This window comes from Anomaloglossus baeobatrachus, chromosome 3 (genome assembly GCF_048569485.1).
Source record: "Anomaloglossus baeobatrachus isolate aAnoBae1 chromosome 3, aAnoBae1.hap1, whole genome shotgun sequence".
Classification (NCBI taxonomy): Eukaryota; Metazoa; Chordata; class Amphibia; order Anura; family Aromobatidae; genus Anomaloglossus; species Anomaloglossus baeobatrachus.
The window spans coordinates 132,068,362-132,088,976 of NC_134355.1; the positions used below are offsets into that span (position 1 = coordinate 132,068,362).

The window sequence follows — 20,615 nt, forward strand, 5'->3', positions numbered from 1 at the left end:
CTCCCTCCCAGCAGCAGCCACAGGAGTCAGCCTCCCACTACAGCCACCTCCCGCTCATTCTGTCGTTCAACCCAAAGAAGGAAACCCCAGCAAGCTGGAGCATGCAAAAATTGCCATAAAACTCAGTTTTGCTCCTCTCCACGGAAATCTTTAGTAAAAGGCGAAAGATTTTTACGTTCTGAAGAGAAACCAGAGTATATCAGGCAAGGGCCTCCTCCCGACCTAACACCCTGGCCGCAGCCCTCACTTGGCCCGGGGAGACCTCCTAGAAAAGGGGAGGCAGGGGGTTGATGATGGCTAAACCAAACGGTACCACACAGCCAGCCCGGCGAGAGGCCATCTTCCCCAGGCTGCTCCCTTCTCTGAGCCCTCCTTTCCACCAGAGGGTCACCCCTTCAAACGAGCTTCCTGCTCCCCAAAAAGCGGGCCGTCCATGGCCACAATATTCAAATGAGGACCGCCTCCCTCCCAGCAGCAGCCACAGGAGTCAGCCTCCCACTACAGCCACCTCCCGCTCATTCTGTCGTTCAACCCAAAGAAGGAAACCCCAGCAAGCTGGAGCATGCAAAAATTGCCATAAACCTCAGTTTTGCACCTCTCCACGAAAATCTTTAGTAAAAGGCGAAAGATTTTTACGTTCTGAAGAGAAACCAGAGTATATCAGGCAAGGGCCTCCTCCCGACCTAACACCCTGGCCGCAGCCCTCACTTGGCCCGGGGAGACCTCCTAGAAAAGGGGAGGCAGGGGGTTGATGATGGCTAAACCAAACGGTACCACACAGCCAGCCCGGCGAGAGGCCATCTTCCCCAGGCTGCTCCCTTCTCTGAGCCCTCCTTTCCACCAGAGGGTCACCCCTTCAAACGAGCTTCCTGCTCCCCAAAAAGCGGGCCGTCCATGGCCACAATATTCAAATGAGGACCGCCTCCCTCCCAGCAGCAGCCACAGGAGTCAGCCTCCCACTACAGCCACCTCCCGCTCATTCTGTCGTTCAACCCAAAGAAGGAAACCCCAGCAAGCTGGAGCATGCAAAAATTGCCATAAAACTCAGTTTTGCTCCTCTCCACGGAAATCTTTAGTAAAAGGCGAAAGATTTTTACGTTCTGAAGAGAAACCAGAGTATATCAGGCAAGGGCCTCCTCCCGACCTAACACCCTGGCCGCAGCCCTCACTTGGCCCGGGGAGACCTCCTAGAAAAGGGGAGGCAGGGGGTTGATGATGGCTAAACCAAACGGTACCACACAGCCAGCCCGGCGAGAGGCCATCTTCCCCAGGCTGCTCCCTTCTCTGAGCCCTCCTTTCCACCAGAGGGTCACCCCTTCAAACGAGCTTCCTGCTCCCCAAAAAGCGGGCCGTCCATGGCCACAATATTCAAATGAGGACCGCCTCCCTCCCAGCAGCAGCCACAGGAGTCAGCCTCCCACTACAGCCACCTCCCGCTCATTCTGTCGTTCAACCCAAAGAAGGAAACCCCAGCAAGCTGGAGCATGCAAAAATTGCCATAAAACTCAGTTTTGCTCCTCTCCACGGAAATCTTTAGTAAAAGGCGAAAGATTTTTACGTTCTGAAGAGAAACCAGAGTATATCAGGCAAGGGCCTCCTCCCGACCTAACACCCTGGCCGCAGCCCTCACTTGGCCCGGGGAGACCTCCTAGAAAAGGGGAGGCAGGGGGTTGATGATGGCTAAACCAAACGGTACCACACAGCCAGCCCGGCGAGAGGCCATCTTCCCCAGGCTGCTCCCTTCTCTGAGCCCTCCTTTCCACCAGAGGGTCACCCCTTCAAACGAGCTTCCTGCTCCCCAAAAAGCGGGCCGTCCATGGCCACAATATTCAAATGAGGACCGCCTCCCTCCCAGCAGCAGCCACAGGAGTCAGCCTCCCACTACAGCCACCTCCCGCTCATTCTGTCGTTCAACCCAAAGAAGGAAACCCCAGCAAGCTGGAGCATGCAAAAATTGCCATAAAACTCAGTTTTGCTCCTCTCCACGGAAATCTTTAGTAAAAGGCGAAAGATTTTTACGTTCTGAAGAGAAACCAGAGTATATCAGGCAAGGGCCTCCTCCCGACCTAACACCCTGGCCGCAGCCCTCACTTGGCCCGGGGAGACCTCCTAGAAAAGGGGAGGCAGGGGGTTGATGATGGCTAAACCAAACGGTACCACACAGCCAGCCCGGCGAGAGGCCATCTTCCCCAGGCTGCTCCCTTCTCTGAGCCCTCCTTTCCACCAGAGGGTCACCCCTTCAAACGAGCTTCCTGCTCCCCAAAAAGCGGGCCGTCCATGGCCACAATATTCAAATGAGGACCGCCTCCCTCCCAGCAGCAGCCACAGGAGTCAGCCTCCCACTACAGCCACCTCCCGCTCATTCTGTCGTTCAACCCAAAGAAGGAAACCCCAGCAAGCTGGAGCATGCAAAAATTGCCATAAAACTCAGTTTTGCTCCTCTCCACGGAAATCTTTAGTAAAAGGCGAAAGATTTTTACGTTCTGAAAGGCGAAAGATTTTTACGTTCTGAAGAGAAACCAGAGTATATCAGGCAAGGGCCTCCTCCCGACCTAACACCCTGGCCGCAGCCCTCACTTGGCCCGGGGAGACCTCCTAGAAAAGGGGAGGCAGGGGGTTGATGATGGCTAAACCAAACGGTACCACACAGCCAGCCCGGCGAGAGGCCATCTTCCCCAGGCTGCTCCCTTCTCTGAGCCCTCCTTTCCACCAGAGGGTCACCCCTTCAAACGAGCTTCCTGCTCCCCAAAAAGCGGGCCGTCCATGGCCACAATATTCAAATGAGGACCGCCTCCCTCCCAGCAGCAGCCACAGGAGTCAGCCTCCCACTACAGCCACCTCCCGCTCATTCTGTCGTTCAACCCAAAGAAGGAAACCCCAGCAAGCTGGAGCATGCAAAAATTGCCATAAAACTCAGTTTTGCTCCTCTCCACGGAAATCTTTAGTAAAAGGCGAAAGATTTTTACGTTCTGAAGAGAAACCAGAGTATATCAGGCAAGGGCCTCCTCCCGACCTAACACCCTGGCCGCAGCCCTCACTTGGCCCGGGGAGACCTCCTAGAAAAGGGGAGGCAGGGGGTTGATGATGGCTAAACCAAACGGTACCACACAGCCAGCCCGGCGAGAGGCCATCTTCCCCAGGCTGCTCCCTTCTCTGAGCCCTCCTTTCCACCAGAGGGTCACCCCTTCAAACGAGCTTCCTGCTCCCCAAAAAGCGGGCCGTCCATGGCCACAATATTCAAATGAGGACCGCCTCCCTCCCAGCAGCAGCCACAGGAGTCAGCCTCCCACTACAGCCACCTCCCGCTCATTCTGTCGTTCAACCCAAAGAAGGAAACCCCAGCAAGCTGGAGCATGCAAAAATTGCCATAAAACTCAGTTTTGCTCCTCTCCACGGAAATCTTTAGTAAAAGGCGAAAGATTTTTACGTTCTGAAGAGAAACCAGAGTATATCAGGCAAGGGCCTCCTCCCGACCTAACACCCTGGCCGCAGCCCTCACTTGGCCCGGGGAGACCTCCTAGAAAAGGGGAGGCAGGGGGTTGATGATGGCTAAACCAAACGGTACCACACAGCCAGCCCGGCGAGAGGCCATCTTCCCCAGGCTGCTCCCTTCTCTGAGCCCTCCTTTCCACCAGAGGGTCACCCCTTCAAACGAGCTTCCTGCTCCCCAAAAAGCGGGCCGTCCATGGCCACAATATTCAAATGAGGACCGCCTCCCTCCCAGCAGCAGCCACAGGAGTCAGCCTCCCACTACAGCCACCTCCCGCTCATTCTGTCGTTCAACCCAAAGAAGGAAACCCCAGCAAGCTGGAGCATGCAAAAATTGCCATAAAACTCAGTTTTGCTCCTCTCCACGGAAATCTTTAGTAAAAGGCGAAAGATTTTTACGTTCTGAAGAGAAACCAGAGTATATCAGGCAAGGGCCTCCTCCCGACCTAACACCCTGGCCGCAGCCCTCACTTGGCCCGGGGAGACCTCCTAGAAAAGGGGAGGCAGGGGGTTGATGATGGCTAAACCAAACGGTACCACACAGCCAGCCCGGCGAGAGGCCATCTTCCCCAGGCTGCTCCCTTCTCTGAGCCCTCCTTTCCACCAGAGGGTCACCCCTTCAAACGAGCTTCCTGCTCCCCAAAAAGCGGGCCGTCCATGGCCACAATATTCCTCCCGCTCATTCTGTCGTTCAACCCAAAGAAGGAAACCCCAGCAAGCTGGAGCATGCAAAAATTGCCATAAAACTCAGTTTTGCTCCTCTCCACGGAAATCTTTAGTAAAAGGCGAAAGATTTTTACGTTCTGAAGAGAAACCAGAGTATATCAGGCAAGGGCCTCCTCCCGACCTAACACCCTGGCCGCAGCCCTCACTTGGCCCGGGGAGACCTCCTAGAAAAGGGGAGGCAGGGGGTTGATGATGGCTAAACCAAACGGTACCACACAGCCAGCCCGGCGAGAGGCCATCTTCCCCAGGCTGCTCCCTTCTCTGAGCCCTCCTTTCCACCAGAGGGTCACCCCTTCAAACGAGCTTCCTGCTCCCCAAAAAGCGGGCCGTCCATGGCCACAATATTCAAATGAGGACCGCCTCCCTCCCAGCAGCAGCCACAGGAGTCAGCCTCCCACTACAGCCACCTCCCGCTCATTCTGTCGTTCAACCCAAAGAAGGAAACCCCAGCAAGCTGGAGCATGCAAAAATTGCCATAAAACTCAGTTTTGCTCCTCTCCACGGAAATCTTTAGTAAAAGGCGAAAGATTTTTACGTTCTGAAGAGAAACCAGAGTATATCAGGCAAGGGCCTCCTCCCGACCTAACACCCTGGCCGCAGCCCTCACTTGGCCCGGGGAGACCTCCTAGAAAAGGGGAGGCAGGGGGTTGATGATGGCTAAACCAAACGGTACCACACAGCCAGCCCGGCGAGAGGCCATCTTCCCCAGGTTGCTCCCTTCTCTGAGCCCTCCTTTCCACCAGAGGGTCACCCCTTCAAACGAGCTTCCTGCTCCCCAAAAAGCGGGCCGTCCATGGCCACAATATTCAAATGAGGACCGCCTCCCTCCCAGCAGCAGCCACAGGAGTCAGCCTCCCACTACAGCCACCTCCCGCTCATTCTGTCGTTCAACCCAAAGAAGGAAACCCCAGCAAGCTGGAGCATGCAAAAATTGCCATAAAACTCAGTTTTGCTCCTCTCCACGGAAATCTTTAGTAAAAGGCGAAAGATTTTTACGTTCTGAAGAGAAACCAGAGTATATCAGGCAAGGGCCTCCTCCCGACCTAACACCCTGGCCGCAGCCCTCACTTGGCCCGGGGAGACCTCCTAGAAAAGGGGAGGCAGGGGGTTGATGATGGCTAAACCAAACGGTACCACACAGCCAGCCCGGCGAGAGGCCATCTTCCCCAGGCTGCTCCCTTCTCTGAGCCCTCCTTTCCACCAGAGGGTCACCCCTTCAAACGAGCTTCCTGCTCCCCAAAAAGCGGGCCGTCCATGGCCACAATATTCAAATGAGGACCGCCTCCCTCCCAGCAGCAGCCACAGGAGTCAGCCTCCCACTACAGCCACCTCCCGCTCATTCTGTCGTTCAACCCAAAGAAGGAAACCCCAGCAAGCTGGAGCATGCAAAAATTGCCATAAAACTCAGTTTTGCTCCTCTCCACGGAAATCTTTAGTAAAAGGCGAAAGATTTTTACGTTCTGAAGAGAAACCAGAGTATATCAGGCAAGGGCCTCCTCCCGACCTAACACCCTGGCCGCAGCCCTCACTTGGCCCGGGGAGACCTCCTAGAAAAGGGGAGGCAGGGGGTTGATGATGGCTAAACCAAACGGTACCACACAGCCAGCCCGGCGAGAGGCCATCTTCCCCAGGCTGCTCCCTTCTCTGAGCCCTCCTTTCCACCAGAGGGTCACCCCTTCAAACGAGCTTCCTGCTCCCCAAAAAGCGGGCCGTCCATGGCCACAATATTCAAATGAGGACCGCCTCCCTCCCAGCAGCAGCCACAGGAGTCAGCCTCCCACTACAGCCACCTCCCGCTCATTCTGTCGTTCAACCCAAAGAAGGAAACCCCAGCAAGCTGGAGCATGCAAAAATTGCCATAAAACTCAGTTTTGCTCCTCTCCACGGAAATCTTTAGTAAAAGGCGAAAGATTTTTACGTTCTGAAGAGAAACCAGAGTATATCAGGCAATGGCCTCCTCCCGACCTAACACCCTGGCCGCAGCCCTCACTTGGCCCGGGGAGACCTCCTAGAAAAGGGGAGGCAGGGGGTTGATGATGGCTAAACCAAACGGTACCACACAGCCAGCCCGGCGAGAGGCCATCTTCCCCAGGCTGCTCCCTTCTCTGAGCCCTCCTTTCCACCAGAGGGTCACCCCTTCAAACGAGCTTCCTGCTCCCCAAAAAGCGGGCCGTCCATGGCCACAATATTCAAATGAGGACCGCCTCCCTCCCAGCAGCAGCCACAGGAGTCAGCCTCCCACTACAGCCACCTCCCGCTCATTCTGTCGTTCAACCCAAAGAAGGAAACCCCAGCAAGCTGGAGCATGCAAAAATTGCCATAAAACTCAGTTTTGCTCCTCTCCACGGAAATCTTTAGTAAAAGGCGAAAGATTTTTACATTCTGAAGAGAAACCAGAGTATATCAGGCAAGGGCCTCCTCCCGACCTAACACCCTGGCCGCAGCCCTCACTTGGCCCGGGGAGACCTCCTAGAAAAGGGGAGGCAGGGGGTTGATGATGGCTAAACCAAACGGTACCACACAGCCAGCCCGGCGAGAGGCCATCTTCCCCAGGCTGCTCCCTTCTCTGAGCCCTCCTTTCCACCAGAGGGTCACCCCTTCAAACGAGCTTCCTGCTCCCCAAAAAGCGGGCCGTCCATGGCCACAATATTCAAATGAGGACCGCCTCCCTCCCAGCAGCAGCCACAGGAGTCAGCCTCCCACTACAGCCACCTCCCGCTCATTCTGTCGTTCAACCCAAAGAAGGAAACCCCAGCAAGCTGGAGCATGCAAAAATTGCCATAAAACTCAGTTTTGCTCCTCTCCACGGAAATCTTTAGTAAAAGGCGAAAGATTTTTACGTTCTGAAGAGAAACCAGAGTATATCAGGCAAGGGCCTCCTCCCGACCTAACACCCTGGCCGCAGCCCTCACTTGGCCCGGGGAGACCTCCTAGAAAAGGGGAGGCAGGGGGTTGATGATGGCTAAACCAAACGGTACCACACAGCCAGCCCGGCGAGAGGCCATCTTCCCCAGGTTGCTCCCTTCTCTGAGCCCTCCTTTCCACCAGAGGGTCACCCCTTCAAACGAGCTTCCTGCTCCCCAAAAAGCGGGCCGTCCATGGCCACAATATTCAAATGAGGACCGCCTCCCTCCCAGCAGCAGCCACAGGAGTCAGCCTCCCACTACAGCCACCTCCCGCTCATTCTGTCGTTCAACCCAAAGAAGGAAACCCCAGCAAGCTGGAGCATGCAAAAATTGCCATAAAACTCAGTTTTGCTCCTCTCCACGGAAATCTTTAGTAAAAGGCGAAAGATTTTTACGTTCTGAAGAGAAACCAGAGTATATCAGGCAAGGGCCTCCTCCCGACCTAACACCCTGGCCGCAGCCCTCACTTGGCCCGGGGAGACCTCCTAGAAAAGGGGAGGCAGGGGGTTGATGATGGCTAAACCAAACGGTACCACACAGCCAGCCCGGCGAGAGGCCATCTTCCCCAGGCTGCTCCCTTCTCTGAGCCCTCCTTTCCACCAGAGGGTCACCCCTTCAAACGAGCTTCCTGCTCCCCAAAAAGCGGGCCGTCCATGGCCACAATATTCAAATGAGGACCGCCTCCCTCCCAGCAGCAGCCACAGGAGTCAGCCTCCCACTACAGCCACCTCCCGCTCATTCTGTCGTTCAACCCAAAGAAGGAAACCCCAGCAAGCTGGAGCATGCAAAAATTGCCATAAAACTCAGTTTTGCTCCTCTCCACGGAAATCTTTAGTAAAAGGCGAAAGATTTTTACGTTCTGAAGAGAAACCAGAGTATATCAGGCAAGGGCCTCCTCCCGACCTAACACCCTGGCCGCAGCCCTCACTTGGCCCGGGGAGACCTCCTAGAAAAGGGGAGGCAGGGGGTTGATGATGGCTAAACCAAACGGTACCACACAGCCAGCCCGGCGAGAGGCCATCTTCCCCAGGCTGCTCCCTTCTCTGAGCCCTCCTTTCCACCAGAGGGTCACCCCTTCAAACGAGCTTCCTGCTCCCCAAAAAGCGGGCCGTCCATGGCCACAATATTCAAATGAGGACCGCCTCCCTCCCAGCAGCAGCCACAGGAGTCAGCCTCCCACTACAGCCACCTCCCGCTCATTCTGTCGTTCAACCCAAAGAAGGAAACCCCAGCAAGCTGGAGCATGCAAAAATTGCCATAAAACTCAGTTTTGCTCCTCTCCACGGAAATCTTTAGTAAAAGGCGAAAGATTTTTACGTTCTGAAGAGAAACCAGAGTATATCAGGCAATGGCCTCCTCCCGACCTAACACCCTGGCCGCAGCCCTCACTTGGCCCGGGGAGACCTCCTAGAAAAGGGGAGGCAGGGGGTTGATGATGGCTAAACCAAACGGTACCACACAGCCAGCCCGGCGAGAGGCCATCTTCCCCAGGCTGCTCCCTTCTCTGAGCCCTCCTTTCCACCAGAGGGTCACCCCTTCAAACGAGCTTCCTGCTCCCCAAAAAGCGGGCCGTCCATGGCCACAATATTCAAATGAGGACCGCCTCCCTCCCAGCAGCAGCCACAGGAGTCAGCCTCCCACTACAGCCACCTCCCGCTCATTCTGTCGTTCAACCCAAAGAAGGAAACCCCAGCAAGCTGGAGCATGCAAAAATTGCCATAAAACTCAGTTTTGCTCCTCTCCACGGAAATCTTTAGTAAAAGGCGAAAGATTTTTACATTCTGAAGAGAAACCAGAGTATATCAGGCAAGGGCCTCCTCCCGACCTAACACCCTGGCCGCAGCCCTCACTTGGCCCGGGGAGACCTCCTAGAAAAGGGGAGGCAGGGGGTTGATGATGGCTAAACCAAACGGTACCACACAGCCAGCCCGGCGAGAGGCCATCTTCCCCAGGCTGCTCCCTTCTCTGAGCCCTCCTTTCCACCAGAGGGTCACCCCTTCAAACGAGCTTCCTGCTCCCCAAAAAGCGGGCCGTCCATGGCCACAATATTCAAATGAGGACCGCCTCCCTCCCAGCAGCAGCCACAGGAGTCAGCCTCCCACTACAGCCACCTCCCGCTCATTCTGTCGTTCAACCCAAAGAAGGAAACCCCAGCAAGCTGGAGCATGCAAAAATTGCCATAAAACTCAGTTTTGCTCCTCTCCACGGAAATCTTTAGTAAAAGGCGAAAGATTTTTACGTTCTGAAGAGAAACCAGAGTATATCAGGCAAGGGCCTTGCCTTGCCTTGCCTTGCCTTGCCTTGCCTTGCCTTGCCTTGCCTTGCCTTGCCTTGCCTTGCCTTGCCTTGCCTTGCCTTGCCTTGCCTTGCCTTGCCTTGCCTTGCCTTGCCTTGCCTTGCCTTGCCTTGCCTTGCCTTGCCTTGCCTTGCCTTGCCTTGCCTTGCCTTGCCTTGCCTTGCCTTGCCTTGCCTTGCCTTGCCTTGCCTTGCCTTGCCTTGCCTTGCCTTGCCTTGCCTTGCCTTGCCTTGCCTTGCCTTGCCTTGCCTTGCCTTGCCTTGCCTTGCCTTGCCTTGCCTTGCCTTGCCTTGCCTTGCCTTGCCTTGCCTTGCCTTGCCTTGCCTTGCCTTGCCTTGCCTTGCCTTGCCTTGCCTTGCCTTGCCTTGCCTTGCCTTGCCTTGCCTTGCCTTGCCTTGCCTTGCCTTGCCTTGCCTTGCCTTGCCTTGCCTTGCCTTGCCTTGCCTTGCCTTGCCTTGCCTTGCCTTGCCTTGCCTTGCCTTGCCTTGCCTTGCCTTGCCTTGCCTTGCCTTGCCTTGCCTTGCCTTGCCTTGCCTTGCCTTGCCTTGCCTTGCCTTGCCTTGCCTTGCCTTGCCTTGCCTTGCCTTGCCTTGCCTTGCCTTGCCTTGCCTTGCCTTGCCTTGCCTTGCCTTGCCTTGCCTTGCCTTGCCTTGCCTTGCCTTGCCTTGCCTTGCCTTGCCTTGCCTTGCCTTGCCTTGCCTTGCCTTGCCTTGCCTTGCCTTGCCTTGCCTTGCCTTGCCTTGCCTTGCCTTGCCTTGCCTTGCCTTGCCTTGCCTTGCCTTGCCTTGCCTTGCCTTGCCTTGCCTTGCCTTGCCTTGCCTTGCCTTGCCTTGCCTTGCCTTGCCTTGCCTTGCCTTGCCTTGCCTTGCCTTGCCTTGCCTTGCCTTGCCTTGCCTTGCCTTGCCTTGCCTTGCCTTGCCTTGCCTTGCCTTGCCTTGCCTTGCCTTGCCTTGCCTTGCCTTGCCTTGCCTTGCCTTGCCTTGCCTTGCCTTGCCTTGCCTTGCCTTGCCTTGCCTTGCCTTGCCTTGCCTTGCCTTGCCTTGCCTTGCCTTGCCTTGCCTTGCCTTGCCTTGCCTTGCCTTGCCTTGCCTTGCCTTGCCTTGCCTTGCCTTGCCTTGCCTTGCCTTGCCTTGCCTTGCCTTGCCTTGCCTTGCCTTGCCTTGCCTTGCCTTGCCTTGCCTTGCCTTGCCTTGCCTTGCCTTGCCTTGCCTTGCCTTGCCTTGCCTTGCCTTGCCTTGCCTTGCCTTGCCTTGCCTTGCCTTGCCTTGCCTTGCCTTGCCTTGCCTTGCCTTGCCTTGCCTTGCCTTGCCTTGCCTTGCCTTGCCTTGCCTTGCCTTGCCTTGCCTTGCCTTGCCTTGCCTTGCCTTGCCTTGCCTTGCCTTGCCTTGCCTTGCCTTGCCTTGCCTTGCCTTGCCTTGCCTTGCCTTGCCTTGCCTTGCCTTGCCTTGCCTTGCCTTGCCTTGCCTTGCCTTGCCTTGCCTTGCCTTGCCTTGCCTTGCCTTGCCTTGCCTTGCCTTGCCTTGCCTTGCCTTGCCTTGCCTTGCCTTGCCTTGCCTTGCCTTGCCTTGCCTTGCCTTGCCTTGCCTTGCCTTGCCTTGCCTTGCCTTGCCTTGCCTTGCCTTGCCTTGCCTTGCCTTGCCTTGCCTTGCCTTGCCTTGCCTTGCCTTGCCTTGCCTTGCCTTGCCTTGCCTTGCCTTGCCTTGCCTTGCCTTGCCTTGCCTTGCCTTGCCTTGCCTTGCCTTGCCTTGCCTTGCCTTGCCTTGCCTTGCCTTGCCTTGCCTTGCCTTGCCTTGCCTTGCCTTGCCTTGCCTTGCCTTGCCTTGCCTTGCCTTGCCTTGCCTTGCCTTGCCTTGCCTTGCCTTGCCTTGCCTTGCCTTGCCTTGCCTTGCCTTGCCTTGCCTTGCCTTGCCTTGCCTTGCCTTGCCTTGCCTTGCCTTGCCTTGCCTTGCCTTGCCTTGCCTTGCCTTGCCTTGCCTTGCCTTGCCTTGCCTTGCCTTGCCTTGCCTTGCCTTGCCTTGCCTTGCCTTGCCTTGCCTTGCCTTGCCTTGCCTTGCCTTGCCTTGCCTTGCCTTGCCTTGCCTTGCCTTGCCTTGCCTTGCCTTGCCTTGCCTTGCCTTGCCTTGCCTTGCCTTGCCTTGCCTTGCCTTGCCTTGCCTTGCCTTGCCTTGCCTTGCCTTGCCTTGCCTTGCCTTGCCTTGCCTTGCCTTGCCTTGCCTTGCCTTGCCTTGCCTTGCCTTGCCTTGCCTTGCCTTGCCTTGCCTTGCCTTGCCTTGCCTTGCCTTGCCTTGCCTTGCCTTGCCTTGCCTTGCCTTGCCTTGCCTTGCCTTGCCTTGCCTTGCCTTGCCTTGCCTTGCCTTGCCTTGCCTTGCCTTGCCTTGCCTTGCCTTGCCTTGCCTTGCCTTGCCTTGCCTTGCCTTGCCTTGCCTTGCCTTGCCTTGCCTTGCCTTGCCTTGCCTTGCCTTGCCTTGCCTTGCCTTGCCTTGCCTTGCCTTGCCTTGCCTTGCCTTGCCTTGCCTTGCCTTGCCTTGCCTTGCCTTGCCTTGCCTTGCCTTGCCTTGCCTTGCCTTGCCTTGCCTTGCCTTGCCTTGCCTTGCCTTGCCTTGCCTTGCCTTGCCTTGCCTTGCCTTGCCTTGCCTTGCCTTGCCTTGCCTTGCCTTGCCTTGCCTTGCCTTGCCTTGCCTTGCCTTGCCTTGCCTTGCCTTGCCTTGCCTTGCCTTGCCTTGCCTTGCCTTGCCTTGCCTTGCCTTGCCTTGCCTTGCCTTGCCTTGCCTTGCCTTGCCTTGCCTTGCCTTGCCTTGCCTTGCCTTGCCTTGCCTTGCCTTGCCTTGCCTTGCCTTGCCTTGCCTTGCCTTGCCTTGCCTTGCCTTGCCTTGCCTTGCCTTGCCTTGCCTTGCCTTGCCTTGCCTTGCCTTGCCTTGCCTTGCCTTGCCTTGCCTTGCCTTGCCTTGCCTTGCCTTGCCTTGCCTTGCCTTGCCTTGCCTTGCCTTGCCTTGCCTTGCCTTGCCTTGCCTTGCCTTGCCTTGCCTTGCCTTGCCTTGCCTTGCCTTGCCTTGCCTTGCCTTGCCTTGCCTTGCCTTGCCTTGCCTTGCCTTGCCTTGCCTTGCCTTGCCTTGCCTTGCCTTGCCTTGCCTTGCCTTGCCTTGCCTTGCCTTGCCTTGCCTTGCCTTGCCTTGCCTTGCCTTGCCTTGCCTTGCCTTGCCTTGCCTTGCCTTGCCTTGCCTTGCCTTGCCTTGCCTTGCCTTGCCTTGCCTTGCCTTGCCTTGCCTTGCCTTGCCTTGCCTTGCCTTGCCTTGCCTTGCCTTGCCTTGCCTTGCCTTGCCTTGCCTTGCCTTGCCTTGCCTTGCCTTGCCTTGCCTTGCCTTGCCTTGCCTTGCCTTGCCTTGCCTTGCCTTGCCTTGCCTTGCCTTGCCTTGCCTTGCCTTGCCTTGCCTTGCCTTGCCTTGCCTTGCCTTGCCTTGCCTTGCCTTGCCTTGCCTTGCCTTGCCTTGCCTTGCCTTGCCCCTGTCCCGCCCACAGCCATGACTCAGTCATGGGTACGGGAGTGAAATAGACCAGGTGAGTGCTGCTAAGAGCAGTTCTACTATTCATATATGAGGCCGTATGACACATTTTATAAAAATATTTTAGTGTAGGACTGCCTCAAATGAGATTTGCCGTGACGTGGCGAGGCAGCTCAAGAAATTGCAATTTTTTGCCAAAAATCTCAAAATTTTTATAAGAAGTACAGTTTGGAATTTTAGTGCTGCAGTGCACATTTATTGCTGGCTTTTTGTTTTTCTTCATTGATGTAACTTATGCCTGTTTGGTCCTGAGGAAGGGAGCGGAGCCTCCTGAAACGCTTAGACCTGTGCAAGAATAAAAAGTTTACATTAATCCAAGATTTCATCAGTGATCTTTGGCGCGGTGTACAAAGCCCCATTCTACAATTTCTCTCTGTTATCAGCCACCTGGGGTACTGCTGCCATTGATCCAGTATGCTGTTACAGGAGTTGTGCCTTTCACAACCCTCCTTGGTGAGTAGGATTATCCTTTCTGTCATCCCCTGTTTGTCAGGGTAAGACCCTATTGCGCTTCCTTTTCCACAGGTTTTTTATCAACTTTCGGAGCATAATAGAACACTGGGCACCTTCTTCTTGGCTCCAGCCCCTTTTATAACCTGGGTCGGGCCGAAACCAGGGTGGACCACAATGCACCTCCTGGAGACAAAAGCAGAGTGACACGTCATGAGAGGTATAACTAGCGTCCTATTTTGAACCGCCACTTGAATGATGACCTCATGGCTGCCACAACCAAAACACCACAACAGTCATCGTCTGACCAACAACAATGAGGTGACAAGTCATAGGGGCGGCCCTCTGCAAGCCTGTTGGGAGTGGCCTGGCCAAATTGTCAGGACACCTGATGCCCTGTGGTCTACATGGGCCCCCCACATCAGGGGCAGGGCCAAAGAGTTCATTACCCGACATAGCCTCTGATGCAGTAAGTGCCTAAGCATGCTCAGTAGCATGAAATACAGTTTCTGAAAAAAAGACTATCCGCTTCAGCATGCTGTCTAGGCACAACACAGAACTTAGACCCGGCACAGAGTGCAAGTACCTGTGCAAAGAGGCTTTTCTCAGTCAGTGTGAAGCCCCACAGGTGTTGTGTTGGTGCATTACCTTCAGGGACTCCACGTGGAGGAAGAGTCTGGTCACACTTAGGTTGCTTCTTTATATGTATTTTCGTAACGCCACTCTCGGTATTGCTGTCAGTGGGGACCGCCACTGCAGTGTAAGGGGACACCTGGGGCTGATGTTGGGTGCAGTTAGTTTTAGTGGCCTCCCGAGAGTGAGTCAAGCCCCAGGCCCCTGTGTAAGTGTGTTGAGCCGCAGGTCGCAGAATGACTCAGGCACAGTCCAAACGAGCATGCGCTGTAGCCCAAAATTAAGACTTTGCCTCAGGAATGACACAGTCAGGCAGAGCATACTCAGTTGGTGAAACACTGGAGTTAGGCTGCGGCTGGGGTAAATCGGCACACAGGAAGGAGCAACCGCGGAAACACTTCGTTCAATTGTGAGGGGAGTCATTTTGGAGTTTGATGAGGAGTACCGTAACGCCAGTGAGCAGCATCCTGTGCCACAGACCAACATTCTTCCGGTGCTGTCTATACTGTTAACCATGATAGGAGCGTAAAGTCTGTATTTATGGCAACTGGACATCACATTACCCGGGTACGGTATTCTGTGCCCAGACAGTAATGTGTGCATGCAACACATTGTTTTATTATGAAAACACATATCTGTTTTGGGTAGGACGACTATATAGACAATCACACTTGCTGCCTCTGCACTGTCAAATTGCCACGTACAGTTAAAATCATAGAGGGACAGCGACACATGTTTGCATTGAATGTTGCTTTTCAAGAATTACATGACTGTGTTGCAGAGCTGTGTGGTTTGCATTCACACTGTTATCATCTGCCTTATCTGTGAGACTTCAGCTAACAAGGGTATTCAGGGTGGGTGATGTGTTTTGTCTATGTTGAGGTAGATAACTGGGAAGCTCATGTGATGCGCCACTAGTAAGTTGTCTTCGCACACACACACACAAACACACAATTACTGCTGCTACGCAGAAGGCTTAGCAAGCAGTAGGCAACTGAATAGATTGTTCTATTATTTCAATTTAATGCATGGTTCTTATTATTTGTTTTGGGAAAGTGAAAGAATCATTTATGAACCCAGCTGCAAACAGTGCTTTTCATGTTGCGTGGTTTTGCTGCATACTGTGGATCCCACCAAATACAAGACTTAAAATGAAGCATAAGTCGCAAAGGGAATTTCACTGTGATACAATGCGGCCTATCGGGGCTGTGCAACCACCGCCTGCCCCATCAAGTGCATCTGCGTGCTCTTCATCTTCTGTGACTGTGGGGACAGCAGTCACACATGCTTTTTCATGATGAACTTCCACCCCTTTACCCGTAAGCGGGAGTGTGATTGGCCGGTCGTCACTTGTTTTGGAAGTGGAAACAGATGGTATTGTTGAGCTGTCAGACATCGAGAGAACCACCATTGGATGAAGGCAACATTAAATCCACGTCTGCACCTTCGTAACAGATTGGCTGGACTACCTGCAGTTAATAATTGCGTTCCAGAAATGGAAAGGACTGTAGAATGCACATATGTTGTACCTTGCTTGGCAGCAAAGGAACACTAACTTAGTATTCCAGACAATTTTAGGATGGCAGAAAAAGTGTCAGCTCTTTGGGCAAATTAAATAGCGTGGCAAAAGTGGGCAGGTGGGTACAGTGGCTGTGTTCTGTGTGTACCAGGACAGTAAAGGAAGCCTCACTTTCTATCCCTCCTAATGATGAAATGCAGCAAGGAATTCCCTGAGTTTGCTATAAAAATATTGTTGCAAAATGTGCATGAGGGTGTAATGCAGAGGTGCTAGAAATAGCTTGGCACCAGTGGCACAAATTTAGTACAACAGCCACTTTTTGGATGCCACGAACTGGCAGGATTTTTTGCTATAATTATAGCTTATTAAAAACAGAGCAGGAGGGTGTCATGCAGAGGTGCTAGAAATAGCTTGGCACCAGTGGGGCACAAATGGAGTACAACAGCCACTTTTTGGATGCCACGAACTGGCAGCATTTTTTGCTATTATTATTACTTACTAAAAACAGAGCAGGAGGGTGTCATGCAGAGGTGCTAGAAATAGCTTGGCACCAGTGGGGCACAAATGGAGTACAACAGCCACTTTTTGGATGCCACGAACTGGCAGCATTTTTTGCTATTATTATAGCTTATTAAAAACAGAGCAGGAGGGTGTCATGCAGAGGTGCTAGAAATAGCTTGGCACCAGTGGGGCACAAATGGAGTACAACAGCCACTTTTTGGATGCCACGAACTGGCAGCATTTTTTGCTATTATTATAGCTTATTAAAAACAGAGCAGGAGGGTGTCATGCAGAGGTGCTAGAAATAGCTTGGCACCAGTGAGGCACAAATGGAGTACAACAGCCACTTTTTGGATGCCACTGACTGGCAGCATTTTTTGCTATTATTATTGCTTAATAAAAACAGAGCAGGAGGGTGTCATGCAGAGGTGCTAGAAATAGCTTGGCACCAGTGGGGCTCAAATGGAGTACAACAGCCACTTTTTGGATGCCACTAACTGGCAGCATTTTTTGGTATTATTATAGCTTATTAAAAACAGAGCAGGAGGGTGTCATGCAGAGGTGCTAGAAATAGCTTGGCACCAGTGGGGCACAAAAGGAGTACAACAGCCACTTTTTGGATGCCACTAACTGGCAGCATTTTTTGCTATTATTATAGCTTATTAAAAACAGAGCAGGAGGGTGTCATGCAGAGGTGCTAGAAATAGCTTGGCACCAGTGAGGCACAAATGGAGTACAACAGCCACTTTTTGGATGCCACTAACTGGCAGCGTTTTTTTGCTATTATTATTGCTTAATAAAAACAGAGCAGGAGGGTGTCATGCAGAGGTGCTAGAAATAGGTTGGCACCAGTGGGGCACAAATGGAGTACAACAGCCACTTTTTGGATGCCACTAACTGGCAGCATTTTTTGCTATTATTATAGCTTATTAAAAACAGAGCAGGAGGGTGTCATGCAGAGGTGCTAGAAATAACTTGGCACCAGTGGGGCATAAATGGAGTACAACAGCCACTTTTTGGATGCCACGAACTGGCAGCATTTTTTGCTATTATTATAGCTTATTAAAAACAGAGCAGGAGAGTGTCATGCAGAGGTGCTAGAAATAGCTTGGCACCAGTGAGGCACAAATGGAGTACAACAGCCACTTTTTGGATGCCACTAACTGGCAGCATTTTTTGCTATTATTATTGCTTAATAAAAACAGAGCAGGAGGGTGTCATGCAGAGGTGCTAGAAATAGCTTGGCACCAGTGGGACACAAATGGAGTACAACAGCCACTTTTTGGATGCCACGAACTGGCAGCAATTTTTGCTATTATTATAGCTTATTAAAAACAGAGCAGGAGGGTGTCATGCAGAGGTGCTAGAAATAGCTTGGCACCAGTGGGGCACAAATGGAAGTCCAACAGCCACTTTTAGGATGCCACTAAGTTTACTCAGTGAAGTCCAACAGCCACTTTTAGGATGCCACTAAGTTTACTCAGTGTTTGCTAGTATAATGGCTTAGTAACAATGAGTTTGAGTGTGCAATGCAGTGGTGCTGCAAATAGCTTTGCACCAGTGGGACAATAATGGAAGTCCAACAGCCACTTTTAGGATGCCACTAACTTTACTCAGTATTTGCTAGTATAATGGCTTAGTAACAATGAGTTTGAGTGTGCAATGCAGTGGTGCTGCAAATAGCTTTGCACCAGTGGGACAATATTGGAAGTCCAACAGCCACTTTTAGGATGCCACTAAGTTTACTCAGTGTTTGCTAGTATAAGGGCTTAGTAACAATGAGTTTGAGTGTGCAATGCAGTGGTGCTGCAAATAGCTTTGCACCAGTGGGACAATAATGGAAGTCCAACAGCCACTTATAGGATGCCACTAAGTTTACTCATTGTTTGCCAGTATAATGGCTTAGTAACAATGAGTTTGAGTGTGCAATGCAGAGGTGCTGCAAATAGATTTGCACCAGTGGGACACTAATGGAAGTCAAACAGCCACTTTTAGGATGCCACTAAGTTTACTCAGTGTTTGCTAGTATAATGGCTTAGTAACAATGAGTTTGAGTGTGCAATGCAGAGGTGCTGCAAATAGATTTGCACTAGTGGGACACTAATGGATGTCCAACAGCCACTTTTAGGATGCCACTAAGTTTACTCAGTGTTTGCTAGTATAATGGCTTAGTAACAATGAGTTTGAGTGTGCAATGCAGAGGTGCTGCAAATAGATTTGCACTAGTGGGACGCTAATGGATGTCCAACAGCCACTTTTAGGATGCCACTAAGTTTACTCAGTGTTTGCTACTATAATGGCTTAGTAACAATGAGTTTGAATGGGCAATGCAGAGGTGCTGCAAATAGATTTGCACTAGTGGGAAACTAATGGAAGTCCAACAGCCACTTTTAGGATGCCACTAAATTTACTCAGTGTTTGCTAGTATAATGGCTTAGTAACAATGAGTTTGAGTGTGCAATGCAGAGGTGCTTCAAATAGATTTGCACTAGTGGGACACTAATGGAAGTCCAACAGCCACGATCGCCATTATCCCAGCAGCAGTGATCTGAATGCGCTGTTCCCACACACTATACGCTGAAATTTCATAATAATGTGAGTCACAGAGTGACTTACACTATTACAGCGGAAAGCCAGATAGTAATTAGCTTGGTTTTTTCTGCTAGAACCATTCTCGAATGTAACTAAAACTATCGAGCTTTAGCAAAAAGCTCGAGTTCTAGTTCGATCTAGAGCAGCCCCCAAAATCACTTGAACCGCGAACTGGAGAACCACGAACCACGAACCGTGCTCAACTCTAGTCACTGGACGTGTCCGTTTCCCGGATGCTTAGGACACTTGTTGGCATAGTGTCCAACTTGTTTGCAAACAAAGCATGTGAGCCTAAGACAAGCAGATTGGGCATTGGAATCTGCCTTAGAGACGTCCATTGCCTCAGACTCAGAGTCGTGTGTAACTGGCTTGGACAAGGATATGGCAAAGTTAGGAGCCAACCGAGAACCCTGGGTTTGGTGTTCATGCGCTGTAACCTACGTTCAGTATGTCGCAGGTCAATGCGGGTAGAAAAAGTTATTAAGTCATTTAGAGTAGCAGGAATATCCCTAATAGCCAGTACATCTTTGATGTGTTCAGTCAAGCCTTTCCATAATATAGGAATGAGAGTTTTATTAGGCCATTCCAACTCTGCTGATAAGGTATGGAACTGGATGGCAAATTGGTTGAAAGGAGACAAACCCTGAGATAAGGCTAGGAGTTGGAATGCAGTGTCACCTGAGGTCTAAGGGGTGCTTCACACACAGCGAGCTCGCTGCCGAGATCGCTGCTGAGTCACGCTTTTTGTGACGCAGCAGTGACCTCATTAGCGATCTCGCTGTGTGTGACACTGAGCAGCGATCTGGCCCCTGCTGCGAGATCGCTGCTCATTACACACAGCCCTGGTTCGTTTTCTTCAAAGCCGCTCTCCTGCTGTGACACACAGATCGCTGTGTGTGACAGCAAGAGAGCGACAAATGAAGCGAGCAGGGAGCAGGAGCCGGCGTCTGACAGCTGAGGTAAGCTGTATCCAAGATAAACATCGGGTAACCAAGGTGGTTACCCGATATTTACCTTAGTTACCAGCCTCCGCAGCTCTCACGCTGCCTGTGCTGCCGGCTCCGGCTCTCTGCACATGTAGCTGCTGTACACATCGGGTTAATTAACCCGATGTGTATAGCAGCTAGGAGAGCAAGGAGCCAGCGCTAAACAGTGTGCGCGGCTCCCTGCTCTCTGCACATGTAGCTGCATTACACATCGGGTTAATTAACCCGATGTGTACAGCAGCTAGGAGAGCAAGGAGCCAGCGCTCAGTGTGCGCGGCTCCCTGCTCTCTGCACACAGCGCTGGTAACTAATGTAAACATCGGGTAACCATACCCGATGTTTACCTTAGTTACCAGTCTCCGCAGCTTCCAGTCGGCGGCTCCGTGCAAGCGCAGCGTCGCTTGCACGTCGCTGCTGGCTGGGGGCTGTTCAGTGGTCGCTGGTGAGATCTGCCTGTTTGACAGCTCACCAGCGACCATGTAGCGATGCAGCAGCGATCCTGACCAGGTCAGATCGCTGGTCGGATCGCTGCTGCATCGCTAAGTGTGAAGGTACCCTTAGAAAAACTTGTTTCAGGGCTCCCAGAAAAAGTGTGGAATTAGTGACCAGTGGGTCACCACGCTCCCATAGTGGCATAGCCCATTCGAAGGCCCTATCAGACAAAAGTGAAATTATAAACCCCACCTTTGCTCTTTCAGAGGAAAATTGTGCATTCAGCAATTCAAGGTGAATCACACATTGATTAATAAACCCTCTGCAAGCTTTGCTGACCCCAGAAAATTTACTGGGCAGCGAGAAGCATGAAAGGGGTAAATGAATATAAGCAGCAGGAACAGCTGCAGCAGTAACCAGGCTGACTGCCTGAGTGGCCACCTGAGCTGCTACTGTAGCGCCCATGGGGCAGGTGTTTTAATGTAGCACCCCAGGGTTGCCACAGTAACAACACAAAGGATTAAC

The 20,615-nt window shown here is 52.7% G+C and overlaps 20 non-coding genes and 1 pseudogene across 20 annotated transcripts; all 21 read right to left on the minus strand.

The window, feature by feature from the left end:
• Positions 1-82: 82 nt before the first annotated feature.
• Positions 83-198, minus strand: LOC142297539 (U5 spliceosomal RNA). The gene has a single exon (XR_012751819.1). It is a non-coding gene; the product is annotated as a U5 spliceosomal RNA (small nuclear RNA).
• Positions 199-543: 345 nt separating this feature from the next.
• On the minus strand, positions 544-659 carry LOC142297870 (U5 spliceosomal RNA). The gene has a single exon (XR_012752136.1). It is a non-coding gene; the product is annotated as a U5 spliceosomal RNA (small nuclear RNA).
• Positions 660-1,004: 345 nt separating this feature from the next.
• On the minus strand, positions 1,005-1,120 carry LOC142297540 (U5 spliceosomal RNA). Its single transcript, XR_012751820.1, has one exon. It is a non-coding gene; the product is annotated as a U5 spliceosomal RNA (small nuclear RNA).
• A 345-nt stretch (positions 1,121-1,465) lies between these two features.
• On the minus strand, positions 1,466-1,581 carry LOC142297541 (U5 spliceosomal RNA). Its single transcript, XR_012751821.1, has one exon. It is a non-coding gene; the product is annotated as a U5 spliceosomal RNA (small nuclear RNA).
• A 345-nt stretch (positions 1,582-1,926) lies between these two features.
• Positions 1,927-2,042, minus strand: LOC142297543 (U5 spliceosomal RNA). Its single transcript, XR_012751823.1, has one exon. It is a non-coding gene; the product is annotated as a U5 spliceosomal RNA (small nuclear RNA).
• A 345-nt stretch (positions 2,043-2,387) lies between these two features.
• LOC142297843 (U5 spliceosomal RNA) lies at positions 2,388-2,528 on the minus strand (annotated as a pseudogene).
• A 345-nt stretch (positions 2,529-2,873) lies between these two features.
• Positions 2,874-2,989, minus strand: LOC142297544 (U5 spliceosomal RNA). The gene has a single exon (XR_012751824.1). It is a non-coding gene; the product is annotated as a U5 spliceosomal RNA (small nuclear RNA).
• Positions 2,990-3,334: 345 nt separating this feature from the next.
• LOC142297545 (U5 spliceosomal RNA) lies at positions 3,335-3,450 on the minus strand. The gene has a single exon (XR_012751825.1). It is a non-coding gene; the product is annotated as a U5 spliceosomal RNA (small nuclear RNA).
• A 345-nt stretch (positions 3,451-3,795) lies between these two features.
• LOC142297546 (U5 spliceosomal RNA) lies at positions 3,796-3,911 on the minus strand. The gene has a single exon (XR_012751826.1). It is a non-coding gene; the product is annotated as a U5 spliceosomal RNA (small nuclear RNA).
• Positions 3,912-4,196: 285 nt separating this feature from the next.
• LOC142297547 (U5 spliceosomal RNA) lies at positions 4,197-4,312 on the minus strand. Its single transcript, XR_012751827.1, has one exon. It is a non-coding gene; the product is annotated as a U5 spliceosomal RNA (small nuclear RNA).
• A 345-nt stretch (positions 4,313-4,657) lies between these two features.
• On the minus strand, positions 4,658-4,773 carry LOC142297548 (U5 spliceosomal RNA). The gene has a single exon (XR_012751828.1). It is a non-coding gene; the product is annotated as a U5 spliceosomal RNA (small nuclear RNA).
• A 345-nt stretch (positions 4,774-5,118) lies between these two features.
• LOC142297549 (U5 spliceosomal RNA) lies at positions 5,119-5,234 on the minus strand. Its single transcript, XR_012751829.1, has one exon. It is a non-coding gene; the product is annotated as a U5 spliceosomal RNA (small nuclear RNA).
• A 345-nt stretch (positions 5,235-5,579) lies between these two features.
• Positions 5,580-5,695, minus strand: LOC142297550 (U5 spliceosomal RNA). Its single transcript, XR_012751830.1, has one exon. It is a non-coding gene; the product is annotated as a U5 spliceosomal RNA (small nuclear RNA).
• A 345-nt stretch (positions 5,696-6,040) lies between these two features.
• On the minus strand, positions 6,041-6,156 carry LOC142297551 (U5 spliceosomal RNA). The gene has a single exon (XR_012751831.1). It is a non-coding gene; the product is annotated as a U5 spliceosomal RNA (small nuclear RNA).
• A 345-nt stretch (positions 6,157-6,501) lies between these two features.
• On the minus strand, positions 6,502-6,617 carry LOC142297657 (U5 spliceosomal RNA). The gene has a single exon (XR_012751934.1). It is a non-coding gene; the product is annotated as a U5 spliceosomal RNA (small nuclear RNA).
• Positions 6,618-6,962: 345 nt separating this feature from the next.
• LOC142297552 (U5 spliceosomal RNA) lies at positions 6,963-7,078 on the minus strand. Its single transcript, XR_012751832.1, has one exon. It is a non-coding gene; the product is annotated as a U5 spliceosomal RNA (small nuclear RNA).
• Positions 7,079-7,423: 345 nt separating this feature from the next.
• On the minus strand, positions 7,424-7,539 carry LOC142297554 (U5 spliceosomal RNA). Its single transcript, XR_012751834.1, has one exon. It is a non-coding gene; the product is annotated as a U5 spliceosomal RNA (small nuclear RNA).
• Positions 7,540-7,884: 345 nt separating this feature from the next.
• On the minus strand, positions 7,885-8,000 carry LOC142297555 (U5 spliceosomal RNA). Its single transcript, XR_012751835.1, has one exon. It is a non-coding gene; the product is annotated as a U5 spliceosomal RNA (small nuclear RNA).
• A 345-nt stretch (positions 8,001-8,345) lies between these two features.
• On the minus strand, positions 8,346-8,461 carry LOC142297556 (U5 spliceosomal RNA). Its single transcript, XR_012751836.1, has one exon. It is a non-coding gene; the product is annotated as a U5 spliceosomal RNA (small nuclear RNA).
• A 345-nt stretch (positions 8,462-8,806) lies between these two features.
• Positions 8,807-8,922, minus strand: LOC142297658 (U5 spliceosomal RNA). The gene has a single exon (XR_012751935.1). It is a non-coding gene; the product is annotated as a U5 spliceosomal RNA (small nuclear RNA).
• A 345-nt stretch (positions 8,923-9,267) lies between these two features.
• Positions 9,268-9,383, minus strand: LOC142297557 (U5 spliceosomal RNA). Its single transcript, XR_012751837.1, has one exon. It is a non-coding gene; the product is annotated as a U5 spliceosomal RNA (small nuclear RNA).
• Between the last annotated feature and the right edge of the window lie 11,232 nt (positions 9,384-20,615).